General features: G+C 44.2%; 1 non-coding gene across 1 annotated transcript; it reads right to left on the bottom strand.

The window, feature by feature from the left end:
* Positions 1 to 8294: 8294 nt before the first annotated feature.
* trnaa-ugc (transfer RNA alanine (anticodon UGC)) lies at positions 8295 to 8366 on the bottom strand. The gene has a single exon. It is a non-coding gene; the product is annotated as a tRNA-Ala (tRNA).
* Positions 8367 to 14269: the final 5903 nt, after the last annotated feature.

Genomic DNA, 14269 nt, shown 5'->3' with positions numbered 1-14269 from the left:
AAGTGTTTCTGCCGAGAAGAACCGACTTCCGATAATTCAACGTCAATCAAGGTCTGGTTTATTGTCAGAAGCACAAGTACACGAACGCACAGGTGCAATGAAAAAGCTACTTGCAGCGGCATCACAGGCACATCGCGTTCTGTCAGCAGCATTCTCAAGTGAAACAAATTAAACATAAATTATACACAATTTATGCAAGAACTAAAACTCATTGAGAACAAAGTCACAGAGCTGAGACGTTATTCCTTTCAGTTCACAGTTCCCGCCCCGATTCTTCCTGTTTCCCCCCAGTGTGTTTGGAGTGGGAGAGACGGAGTTGGTTCATGCGGGAGAGCGGCGCGGATTTCTCAGCTCCTCTCCGCGTTGAGCGCATATCACAATGAGAGTGAGGGGAGATTCCATCACCTCCTTCAGCTGCTCTCTGAACTTAGTCTGAGTCACCGCGTAAGGAGCCGTATTTGTGCAACAGCTCAGGAGCTGCAGCATGGAGTTCAGTTCAGTCATGATGCCAGGCGGAGAGCTAACCTCAGAAGAAATGTAAAAGAATCGGAACCACAAAAAACTCACTGTAAACAGCGCACACAATAGGATGAAATTCCCCGACACAACCAACAGTAAAATGAGGGATTTCCTGCGGCTCTCCATCTCCGTGTCTCTGGGACTCTCCCCACTGCTGGGTCCCCGGAGACTTCTGCGGGCTCTGCTCGCCACTAAAACGTGTCTTATGGTCAAAGCATTGAGCAGGAGAATGAGGACAAATGGGATCACAGGCGTGAGGATGCAATGGAGGAACTCGACTGCGGCCCAGACCACTGAGGACATAACACCTATTCTTGTCCAGTAAAACCGAGGAATATTAGACAACGCGTAGAATCCTGTGAACATGAAATACCAGAACATGTTCTTTGAACAGCTCAGCACGGTCACCGTCCACAGAACAACAGCTGTCGTTCTCCCGGTGCAATATTTCTCTTTCAGCTTCTGACAACGAATGGCCACAAACCGATCAAAGGTGAAAGTGACGGTGAACCAGACAGAACAGTCGGTTGCTGCGTAAAGCAGGAGAACGTGGATATTACACACGCGGATGTGCTTTAGGAAACCAAACGCTTCCCAATAAATTATCGGAAATCTGCCTCAGAATCAGGTCGAGGACAACGACCAGAAGATCCGCTGATGCCATGGCCACCAGGTAGTGAGTGATGCCTTTGGAGATACCGCACTTTCCCCGCGATAGGACCACAATCGTCAGCACGTTCACTGTGAGGGAAGAAATAAACACAAACATGACAGCGGCTTGGAGCAACGTCAGCAGATTCACAGAGAGGGAAATCAAATGTGAAACCTGTTCTTGGATTCAGAGTTGGAGGTGGTTGTAACCGACACCGGGGCTGTCTGCTGGAGGCGGGCTTATAGATCAGTGAAATCAACTAGTAACTGGAAAATAACGGCATCACCTTGACCAATAGACATGTGAGAAGCAATGCTTCAGTGGTCTGGTAAGATGCCTGACGAGTGAACAATTCATTACGTGTTCCTTTTAATAAAGATCAAAGTCCTCAGTACCCGAGCTTCAGTTGAGGAAGAGGTGATATATTGACCTGGCCAGTATGCGGAAAGAGCCAATGCTCCTGATCCTAATGTTTGCTCAGTGCTGTGTGAGAGCGTCGCTCATCATTTTGTGGTGACCGGGGGTCAGTTTGGGTTGGAGTCCTGATCACTCTTCCTGCTCTTTATGCAGCGACATAATGTTAGATGTGGGTGAATCAGCACAGTGTTCTCCCTCGATTTATTTACCTGTGAGCCAGCGTCAGTGTGAAGGGGACGCAACCTACTTCTGGTTGGGAACATGACGCAGCCACGTTGGGGATTTTGGTGAAATTTGCTCAGCTCCCCGGCAGAGCAGTCTGATACAGCCACACGCAGTTCCCGACAGGGGGATGGAGGTGGTGAGAAACCTCCAGACGTTTTAGATTGAAATTCGACCATGATTAATGCAACAATATCAGTTTACTGATTGCCGCAGAGTGTTCCGACAGCTCGGATCAGCAGACAGGGCAGCAGTGAGGAGAATGTGAATTACAGGAACGGCAGTGCAGAGGTCAGTGGTTTATCGAACAAATAAATATAGTTGGGGATTTTTCAGAAATATGAGAAGATAGCATCGAGAAACGAAGGATAAATAACTCGGAGATAAACTCCATTCAAGGACTTGATCCCCACACACGGCCCAGGTCTATGTGTGGCATCTTCCTCAAGCGGAGCTCACTTAGTGAGAACGGTCCGCTTTATTAAACGGAACAAGTAATGAACAGTCTACCCACGAGGCCTCTTTCCAGGACCCAGTAACCACCGCTTCTCACCAGTTTGTTGGTAGAGGCGTTGGACAGGGACTTACCTGGAACAGCATCAAGAGCGAGGATGGGATAATAGACGGGCTGAATAGTCCGGAGTAAATATCTTATCCGAAGTCCTACAGTTATCCAAGTTAAATCCGAATACTTTCTGCCAGCGTCTAGGAATACAACCCGCTTCACTGGTGTAACATCCCACTGTCCTGTTTCCTGATCTCGTCCCATTCCTGTAACACTTCACTCCACTGTTCCCAGATTCCAATCGGTGACCAGAACTTCACAATCCACTCTTCACATACTACATCCGTTCATGTAACATCTGACATTATTGTTCGCAGCTCCCCAATTATCTTCTTCCTCTGTGTAGCTGCTACTCTCTGTCAATGACGGAGGGGCTGCTCCCACTGACACTGTGAGACTTCATCGATAGGAACAGATTTTAAAAGCAGTGGGGAAACCCCTGGTGACACCATCGGGCTCCGTGCAGACTGCCGTTAATTACACACACTGAACAAATATTTGTGGTTAACCCCTTTGTATCCGCACGGCTCGAAATACACGTAAAATGACCGAGACAAAAGCGTGTTCAGGATTTATACCCACCCTCCCGGGACATGCACTCTTCTCCCTCTCACATCGGGCAGAAGATACAAATGCCTGAAATCGCGTACCACCGGGCTCAAGGACAGCTTCTATCCCGCTGTTGTAAGACTATTGAATGGTTTGGAATGACTCTTCATTTCAGAATAGACCTCGTAATGACCTTCCACCGCGTTGTCTGCCTGCACTGCTCTTTCTCTGTAACTGTAAAACTTTGTTCTGCATAAAGTTATCGTTTTTCCTTGTACTACCTCAAAGTACCTGTCGTAATGAATTGATCTGGATGAACTGTGTGGAAGACAAGTTTTTTCACTGTATCTTAGTAAATGTTACAATAATAATCCAAATTAGTACTGTTTAGTGGGATGGGCCAATAGGATCTGGGATCTCTCTGAAGTGCCAATGGTGTGCGGACCTGTGATCCGGAAGTCTGTGGACTTTGAACAGTTCCCTCAATGTGAAAGATCCAGATGAATCCTTGCTATGGATGAGAGGATGGAGATAGAATCCGGGGAACTTTGATTAATTTAATCTGACGTCAGTGCGAGGGTGATGGCTGGAATGGATGATTCAGACTCTGCTGACAGACACTTTGGGAATTATGCGGGGTCAAATTGTTTTATTTATGACATGGACTTGGGACTAAATTTATGTAAAAATCCGACCAATCAGATCCCGTTTCCAAGCCCTTCTACTCACCTTAAACCGATAACATCTTGTTTTTGACAGGCCGACATGAGAACAAGTATTTTCGAGATCATTCCAGTCTGTACCTCTCACAACATGTTATATTTCTTTCAGATCATCTCTCAGGGAAAACACGTAAGCCCATAACCTCCAATCCGGGCAAAATACCACCGATTCTCCTCTGCTCTCTTTCCAACAGAATCGCATCACTCCTGCACTGTGGTGAACAGAATTACACAGAATGTTCTGAATGCGGGTGGCACCGTCACGTTCCATATTATATTCCATGTCCAGACCCAGTTAGACTGGCATCCCTATCAACCTCTGCAGCCATTTCGGGGAGGTCTACACTTGCACCCTAAGATCCCTCTGTACTTCAACACTGTTCAGGGTCTTTCCATTCACAACGTATTGTCTCATTACATTTGATCTCACGAAGCGCTACTCTTCACATTTACAGGATTAAACTCCATCAGCCAATTCTCCACCCATCTCTGCAACATAGCTCTATCCTGATGACCAGCAGACCAGTAGATCAAACTACTTAGTGGGTGAGTGGATTGAACAGATTGGAAATATATGTATGAAATACAGGAGAGGCAGCAGAGGTTACTGAAGTCTCCAGAGTAAAGGATAAGACAAAACAGTTCAGAAAGGGATAAGAATTTACCTTCAGGCAACATGGAGACAAATATGAGAAGAAGGGTGGTGAATACAGGACGGAATGTGTTATATTTGAATGCATGCAATATACGAAATAAGGTAGATGATCTTGTAACGCAGCTAGAAATTGGCAGGTATGACGTTGTGGGCATCACAGAGTCGTGGTTGAAGGAAGATCACAGCTGGGAGCTCAACATACAAGGAGAAACATCCTATCAAAAAGAAAGTCAGGTGGGCAGAGGGTTGGGGCGGCTCTGTTGGTTAAAAGGGAAATGAAATCCTCAGCAAGAAGTGACACAGGATTAGAAGATGCAGAATCCTTGTGGGTAGAGTTAAGAAACTGCAAGTGTAAAAAGACCCTAATGGGAATTATATTCAGGCCTCCGAATAGTTGCCAGGATGTGGGGTACAAATTACAAAAGGAGATAGAAAAGGCATGTAAAAAAGAGAAATGTTACAGCGGTCACTGCGGATTTCTTTGTGCAGGTAGATTGGGAAGACCGGGTTGGCACTGCATCCCAAGTGAAGGATTTTGAAGAATGCCTATCAGATGGGTTTTTAATGTAGGCTTTGGTCGAGCCCACGAGGGAAAAGGCAATTCTGGATTTGGTGTTGTGCAATGAACCAGATTTGATTAGGGAGCTAAGGTACAGGAACCCATAGGAGGCAGTGATTATAATATGATAGAATTCACCCTAAAGTTTGAGAGGGAGAAGCTAATGTGAGACGTATCGGTGTTGCAGTTGAGTAAATGCAATTGCAGAGGCTTGAGGGAGGAGAGGATCAAAGTTGATTGGAAGGGGATCCCAGCAGGTATGGCGGTAGAGCAATAATGACAGGAGTTTCCGGGAGTGATTTGGAAGACGCAGGCTCAGATCATCCCAAAGAAGAAACAATCTAAAGGGAGGGAGACAAGGTATGTCAAAGACAACATAAAAGGAAAAGAGTGGGCATACAATATTGCAAAAAATAGCGGGAAGCTGGAGGATTGGGAAGCTTTTAAAACCAACGGAAGGCAAGTGAAAAAGCAATAAGGGGTGAAAAGACGAAATGTGAACGTAAGTTAGCCAATAATATTGGAGAAGACACTAAAGTCCAAGAGACAATTTCCCTGCTAAAATGCCAATGCGGATGCTGCCTCAAAGGATGCTGCAAGCACTGTCCACTCACCGTCGATTTAGAGGGAGATAGACAACTCTTGAAGAGAACGGCCCTGTCTGACATCGGAAGTATAGCAGAACTTCAGGCGGTCGCCCCTGCAAATCAAATTGAATTGTGGAAAGAGTACGCATTCACCAGAGATCCTGACACACAGTTATGGACTGCCCCTGATGGTCAACTTTGATTACCAAAGGCATTCTTTGCCTAAGTTACTTCATTATATACATGAAATGACACATCTGAGCAAGGGCGGAACGGTAGGAGTGGTACTACAAACCTGGTGGATCACAAATCCGAGGAAGGAAGCACAAAGAAAAGCACAATGATGTCATATTTGCCAGAAGAATAATCCTGGTGAAGCAGTAAGTGTCCTCTGGGTTGGACAATAATGCCTACAGGCCCGTTTGAGTGCATAGAGATTGATTTTATGGAATTGCCTTTCCAATATATAGGCAATCACCATTCATATTAGTGACCGATTATTTCACTTATTTGGCTGTTAAAATTACCAAGAAGTGTAAGGATTTATTTAACGCTAACTTGTTTACTTTTAATTGATCATGTTAAACAATTACCTACTAAATGATCCCCATTGTCCCTATCACTGATTGGTCGAATCAACGCGGTTAAGGTGACTACTTTAACTAAACTTTTGTATCTTTTCCAGGCGGTTCCAATCTTCATCTCTAAATCCTTTTATTGATATTATTGTTTGTAAAATTCTTCCATATATATGGCAGAATAAAAACCCAAAGTTAAGCTAGAAATTGTGACAGAAATTTAAAGAAAGGACGGCGGTATGGCTTTGCCTAGTTTTAGATTTTACTATTGGTCAATTAATATTCGATATTTATTTTTTGACCACAAGATTTAGATGTAATTCAATGTCCACGATGGGTGAATCTCGAGCGTGAGTCAGTGCAACGGTTTTCCTTGGCTTCCATTTCAGAGGCCTCGCTCCCCTTTGAACTTACTAAATTGAATAAACAAATGATTAATCCAATAACTGAACAGACAAGACGAATATGGCTTCAATTTCGGAAATTTTATGCATTGAATAAATTTATCTCATCAAGTCCTAGTCTATCCAATTTATGCCTTCAACTGTCCAGATTTTACTTAGCTTTTTTTATGGAAAACGAAGGGAATAACATGTTTTTGTGATCTAATCATTGATAACCGCTCCTTGTTTTTTGAAGTTGTCCAATAAATATAATTTGCCTTGATCACATTTTTAAGGTATTTACAGATTAGAACCTCTTTGAATGTTATCCGACCTACTTTTCCGATACTGCATAAAATTGAAATTCCAGAAAAAATGTAGATTTTAACCCTTATCAGAATGGCTTGAAAGCAATAATTTATGATCTGATTATGAAAATACGTCTAGGGACATCTGATAAAATTAAGAATGAATGGGAAATTGAACTTTAGATACTTTTACCTATGGAGATATGGAAGAAAATTCTCCAATTAGTTAATACATCTTCAATGTGTGCTAGACACACTTTGATACAGTTGAAGGTGGTTCATCGGACACGGATGTCTAAGGAGAAGTTTGTTCGTTTTCATAACTATATAAGTCCTATCTGTGACATATGGAATTCGGAGGTGGCTTCGCTGACACATATTGTTTTGAGCCTGCCCTGTTTTGGAAACATATTGGTGAGACATTTTTGAGATTATTTCAGCGGTATTGAATATTGATTTACGACCTCATCCTATTATTGCAATTTTTGGATTACCAATGATGGATTCTGGCCATGTATCTGCCTCAGCTTGTCGTATTTTGTATTTGTTCCATTAATAGCCAGGAGATTCATTCCATTTAAATGGAAAGATACTAAAGCTCCTACTACATTCCAATGGTTTTCTCAAATTATAATATGTATAAACTTAGAAAAAAATTAGGAGTGGTACTATGATCCTTCGGTTACATTGGAAGAATCTTGGAGCCCATTTATCCAGCATTTTCATATGATGGAAGTAGACCATTTCCTAATCCTTTTCAGTAACTTTCTATCTGAATATAGAGGAGCGGGGTTAATGACATCATGGTACCTTTAACCTAAGGAATAAGACAGCCCAGCTCCAATTGATTCTTTGCCCGTCTTTGTTTATTATCCTTTTTTTGTTTGTTATTTTTTTCAATATTGTTTTTTTCATACAGTTAAATTTCTTTTTGAATCTTTTTCATGTCAATTATCAAGAGATTGGGAGGTTCAGATAATATATCTTATTCCTTGTGTCTGTATATGTTAACTGTCACTATTGTAATCCCGATCCCTCTGTATCAGGTGTATAATTACTATGGTTATGTTTATTAATTTCAAATTAAATAAAAAGATTGAAAAAGAAAGAACGGGACTGATTCTGCCGCCTGTCTCTTCAATTCACTCGCCTCCGCCTCTCCAAATGACAGTTCAATCTCCTTATCTGCACAACCTGTTGTCCGCTCAGACCCTGGACCTGCGCCGAAAAGAGCGATTTATGACACTCCTACATGGGGCGGTTCAGTAACAGGCCGGCAGGTAGCTATTCCACCCCTCCCCCGAGCCCGGAGCTTCAATCCGGCAACAAAGCCACCGTTCGTCATTCTGCGGGATACTTTCTCCTCGCATCGAGTGCTTGTCAGTGAGGCTCAGATACAGAAACTTAATCAATAAAAGCATGACACTGACCAAAGAGGGGGATGTCTGGGTGATTGCCGAAAGATTGACAGTGATTTATCCCTATTAGACGTCACTTTCCCAGCTCACTGGGGCTCAGGACAGCATCGCGTTTCTCCAAGAATTTCCACGCATTGTTCAAAATTCAAGATCAGCAGCGTGGAGATGCCGGGGATTGAACCCGGGACCTCATACATGCAAAGCATGCGCTCTCCCACTGAGCTACATCCCCGATACAAGGGAGCAGCTTTTGACAGAGAAGAGACTGCACATGCTGGAATCTGCAACAACAATCAATCTGCAGGAGGAACTTATCGGCCGAGCGGCATCTGTGGAAGGAGAGGAATTGTCGCCGTTTAAGGTGGAAACCCTGCATCAGGACTGACGTTGGGACTTGATGCAGGGATTGGACTGAAAATGTCGACAATTCCTTCCCCACACAGGCGCTGTTCGACCCGATGAGTTCCTGCAGCAGATTGTTTGTTGTGGTAGCTTCAGAAGCAAGATTGTCCCTAGACCCTCCCCGCCCCCGCGGCGGCCCCCATGTTTCTCCCGGTCGGCATCAATCATTGCCATTGAAACATAAATGATAGCAACCGGATCAGGCCATTCGGCTCCGCGTGTCTGCTCTTCCGTTCAGTAAATTCATGGTTGATCATCCAAATTCACTTCCCTGTTCCATCTTTTCACATCCCTCTGGACAACGTCAGAAAATATTCAGAGTCGCATTAATGGTCAAAGCCCAGAAAACAAAACACAACATTAGACCAAATAAATTCCAGGGACGATGTTTTATGAAACTCCCTCATCCCGGTGAAAGGGAGGCATAACATCCGGACTCCCGGGCTTGAGACCCCGCAGGGAAGGCTCCCACTGAGCCCAGTGAGGCAGCAGCAGGTTGCGCCCGCCTCCTGACACAGCAGTGTTACTCAGCAGACAATGCCACGCACAGCAAACGCTGGCGGACCGCCGGCGTCCCTGTGTGGGCTCGATCCAGCAACCTTTCTGTTAACAGCCGAACACGCGGACCGATTGCACCACAGAGACACCCTGAAGGAAGCTGGAACAAATGGGCCGCTCCTGGGTTGGGAGGCGATGAGCAAGGATTGGTGCTGGGTCCTGGTTTTTCACAATATGCATCAATGGTTTTCATCAGGGAATCACGGACAATAAAATACAAAAAAAAATAGTGGAACCCTCAGCGAGTCGGACATCATCTGTGGAGAGAGAAACAGGGTAAACGTTTCAGTTCGGAAAGTGAAGGATCTTCAACATAAAACGTTACCTTTGTTCCTCTTTTCACAGTTGTTGCCTGTTCAGCATATTCCGTTCTTGCTTCAGATTCACAGCAGCTGCAGTTTGTTTGACTTTCACGGACAATATACCCAGGTTTTCTGATGACACAGAACTGGGTGCCAGTGTGGGTTGTGAAGAGGATGCGGAAAGGATTCAGTGGGGCCGCGAACGGCGAAGGGAACGGGTGAAGACACGGCGGGTGGAATGGAACGCTGGAACATGGTGGCTTGGAAAATGGATTTTATTTTATGGCGAGTGATTGAACGGTGTTGGTTTCCCGAGGAACCCGAGTGTCCTTAGACACAAAACACTGAACATTAACATGCATGGTCGGTGAGGAAGTGGGAAGGCAAACAGTACGTTGATCTTTATTGCAGGGGGTTTGGGTCTCGTAGCTAGCATGTCTCACTGGAATTATACAGGGCCCCGGGGATACGGCACCTGTAATATACGGACGTGGGAATCCGTAACAGGAGTCGGCCACTTGGTTACTCGGGTCTGCTCCGCCATTTAGTGAGGTCACGATTAATCTGATTGGATGCTGAACTGCACATTCCCGCCTCTCCCGGTGACTCCTTGCTGATTGACCATGTATCCATGTCGGCCTTCAAAAGTGTTCACATCTCTGCTTCCACCACCCTCTGAGATGGTGGAAGCAGAGATTATATTATATTATATTATTATATAGTGGCCTGAGAAGAGTTTTGTAAAGCTGCATCGTTACCTCGCGGCTCTTAAAATCGATCCCACGACTTACGAAATCTAACATCCCATAAGCTTTCTTAACTACATTATCCAGGTGCCAAATGTGAGGTGTAGTACTTTGGGAGATCAAATGTAAAGAGACAGTGCGTTGTGAATAGCAAGGCATTTAACAGTGCTGAAATACATAGGTATCTTGGGGTGCAAGTGCAGACCTCCCTGAAGTGGATGAAGAGTTTGATAGGGTGGTGAGGAATGCATTAGGCATGCCAGTCTTAATAGCTTGGACATTGCATGTCAGATGGAACATGATGGTGAAACCTGTATTTAGAACAGTGTGTGTAATGTCTGGTCACCACAGTAGAGGAGGGATGCAATTCTGCTGGGAAGAGAGCAAAAGAGAATCGCTGGGATATGGCCTGGATTGGAGGTTATGGCGAAAGATTGGTTAGGCTGGGCTTGTTTTCCCTGCGAGGTGATCTGAAAGATATCGGCCAGATTATGAGAGGCATAGACAGGATTGCTCTCGAAAATCTTTGTTCCCATGTAGGCACCTGAAAAACAAGATGTTATGACATTAAGGTGAGTCTAAGGGCTTTTTAACTGGATCTTATCGGTCAGATTTTTACACAATTTGGTCCCAAATCCATTTCATAAATGAAACGAATTGACCCCGCATAATTTCTAAAGTGTCTGTCACCAGATTCTAAATCATCAATTCCAGCCCTCGCCCTCGCAGTGAGCTCAGATTAAATGACTCAATGTTCCCCAGTTTCTATCTCCATCCTCTCATCCATAGAAAGGAGCCATCTGGATCTTTCACTTTGAGGGAACTGTTCAAAGTCCACAGAATTCTCGATCACACGTCCACACTCGCTGACCCTATTGGTCCATCTCACTGAGCAGTGCTAATTTGGCTTATTATGGTCACATGTACCGAGGTGCAGTGAAGAAACTTATCTTGTTATCCCAATTTAAATTCGCACTCCTGCCTGCTGCAAAATCACACTGTGAAACGGATTAATTCTGTTAAATCGCGTTTATGAGCAGTATACTGCCAAGGGAGAATTCTCCTCTAACAATCATTCAGAGTCTTTATCGGCGGTCTCCGCAATACAAAGGGGCAGACAACTAATTTATACAGTCCTTGTCACGCAACTTAATCAATGCGGCTACACCAGTTTCGATCAGGCGCTAAGATACAAAGACAAACATCACACTGATTCTTTCAGTAGAAATGGTTTACAATCAAGTACCGGACACCGTAATTACCACCTTGTTTTCAGTCAGGGGCTTGCGCGGTATTTTTTTCATGAATTATATGTACGGTCACAAATTTCTTAACCCTTTACTTCCTCAGTCTTGCACACCGTTCATACAGATCAATTCATTATAACTTTGCTTTGAGGTAGTGCAAGGTGAAACAACAACTGAGTGCAGAATAAAGTGTTACAGTTATAGAAAAAGTGTACTGCAGGCATACAGAGAGGCGGAACTATCAACCACCATTGACTGGAAAATAAACTGAACCGGCCACATAAATTCCATGGTTATGAAATCAAGTCAGAGGTTGGAGATCTTGTGATGAGTCATGGAGTCACTGAGCACAGATACAGACCCTTCAGCCCAACCAGTCCATGCCGACCACGGTGACCACTCAGCTAGTCCCAATCCTCTGCATTCATCCCATATCCCTCCAAGCCCCTCCCCTCCATGTACCTCGAGGCTCAAGGACAGCTTCTATCCCACTATGAGAATACTATTGAACGGTTCGTTATACGTTGAGATGGACTCTTGACCTTACAATCTACCTTGTTGTGACCTTGCACATTATTGTCTACCTGCAATGCTGTGACACTTTACTGTAGCTGTGACACTTTACTCTGTACTCTGTTATTATTTTTTTTACCCGTACAATCTCAATGCACTCTGTACTAACTCAATGTATCTGCACTGTGTAATGAATTGATCTGTACGAATGGTATGCAAGACATGTTTTTCACTGTACCTTGCTACAAATGACAATAATAAACCAATACCAATACCTATTCAAGTGCTTCTTAAATGATACTATTGTACCTGCCTCAACCACTTCATCTGGCAGCTCATTCCATATACTCACCACCCTCCGTGTGTAAAAAGTTGCCCCTCAGGTCCTTTTTAAATCTTTCCCTCTCACCCTAAATCCACCCCCGAGTTTTAGACTCCCCTCCCCTGGGGATAAGACTGCTACCAACCACCTTATCGATGCTTTATCGATGCCTCTCATAATTTTAAACACTTCAATAACAAGCCCCTCATTCTCCTACATTCCAAGGAATAACCATAGGTGAATGTCCTTGGGAAGTAGGATTACAGAGAATCTCAATGCATTTTATACGTACATTACACACAAGAGGGTAACTAGGGAGAGGATGAAGCCAGAGGAAATGGGTGTGCTACTAAACTGTATTCACCAAGCAGAAAGACGTGGAGGGTAGCGAGATAAGGGGTGAGTATGCTGATATTCTGGGGCATGTTGATATCAAGGAGGAGACAGAATATAGATGTTGGGTCTCTTGAAGAGCATTAAGGTGGCTAAGTCCTCAGGTCTTGATGGAATGCAAGAGAGGCAAGAGAGGATATTGCTCGGGCTTAGGCAGAGATCATTGTATCGAATTCTGTGACAGGCGAGGTCCCAAAAGATTGGAGAATAGCCAACGTTGTTCCTCTGTTTAAGAAGGGCAGTAGAGGCAAACCAGGTAATTATAGGCTGGTGAGCCTTAAATCAGTGATAGGGGAATTATTGGAGAAGATTCCTAGGACTAGGACCTATTCGCATCTGGAAAAGCATGGACTCATTAGGGATATTCAGCATGGCTTTGTGGAGGGAGGTTATGTCTTAGAAACTTGATTGACTTTTTTGAAGAAGAGACAAAGATGATTGATGAGGGCAGCGCAGTGGATGTTGTCTACGTGGACTTTAGGATAGCTATTGACAAGTTCCCTCATGGTGGGCTGATCTCGACCAAGGCACATGGGATCCACGAAGACCTGGCAGACTGGATTCAACATTGGCTTGGCCACAGCAGACAGATGGAAGATTTTAAGGGAAAATTACGATGCAAGTTTATTTTTCAGACGGAGAGTGGTCGGTGCCTGGAATGAATCAACTCCTGACATACGCAAGTCTTTCCACCTTCCACAAAGCTCAATTCAGGAGCATGATGGAACAGGTGAGTGAAGCTCCAAGTCTCAAGAACCTCAACACTATTCAGTACAAAGCAGTCCACTTGATACCACCCATCAACCACCCTAAACATTTATTCCCTTCACCACCAGCACACGTTGGCAGCAACGTGCACCATCTGTAAAATGCATTGCTCTTTCTCACCTAGGCTACACTGACACCACCTCCCAGACCCAAAGCCTCTGCCACCCAGAAGGGCAAGGGCATCAGATGCAAGGGAACAGCACCATCTACACGTTTCACTGATTTGATAATATATCATCATTACTGGGTATCAACCACGGAAGGCTCTCTCCATCAACACAGTGGGAGTTCCCTTCAGCAGAGGGAGTGCAGCGGTTCAAGAAGGTGGCTCACCACCACCTTCGCAAGGGGAGGTAGGAATGGGCAATAAATGCTGGCCTAAGCAGCATGTTCAGATCATGAAAAATGAATCAATAAAAATAAAACTTGTTTTGAGAAGAGTTGGGAGGGTGATGTTGGATTCTGGCATTTAAGGAACAATAAATCATCATGAATCAATACCTTTACTGGAAGATGGAGTGGTGGAGGGGAGTAATACATCCTTCCTCTTCTGAAATCTAAGACTGAATCCAACCTGGGGACTTGCTCCTCCACATCAAATTTGTTAAAGGCAAATTGTGTTTGACTAACTGAATTGAATTTTCTTTCCTGAAGTGACAGAGAAGGTCAATGAAAGGATTGCAATAGATATTGTCTTAATGGATTTTCAGAAAGTGTTTGATGAAGTACCACACAAAAGGATGGTTAGCAAAACTGAGGTCTTTGGGGTTAAAGGGTCAAGACGAAATTGGCTTAAAAGCAGAAAGCAGAGAGGCATGTGAAACGATTGTTTTTCAGGCTGGAAAGTGGTTGTCAGCAAAAGGTCAAAAGGAGATTTGATAGAC

The sequence above is a fragment of the Pristis pectinata genome, chromosome 42 (assembly GCF_009764475.1).
Source record: "Pristis pectinata isolate sPriPec2 chromosome 42, sPriPec2.1.pri, whole genome shotgun sequence".
Lineage (NCBI taxonomy): Eukaryota > Metazoa > Chordata > Chondrichthyes > Rhinopristiformes > Pristidae > Pristis > Pristis pectinata.
The sequence above is the reverse complement of the archived record's forward strand: the minus strand, read 5'-3'. Positions and strand labels throughout refer to the sequence as shown.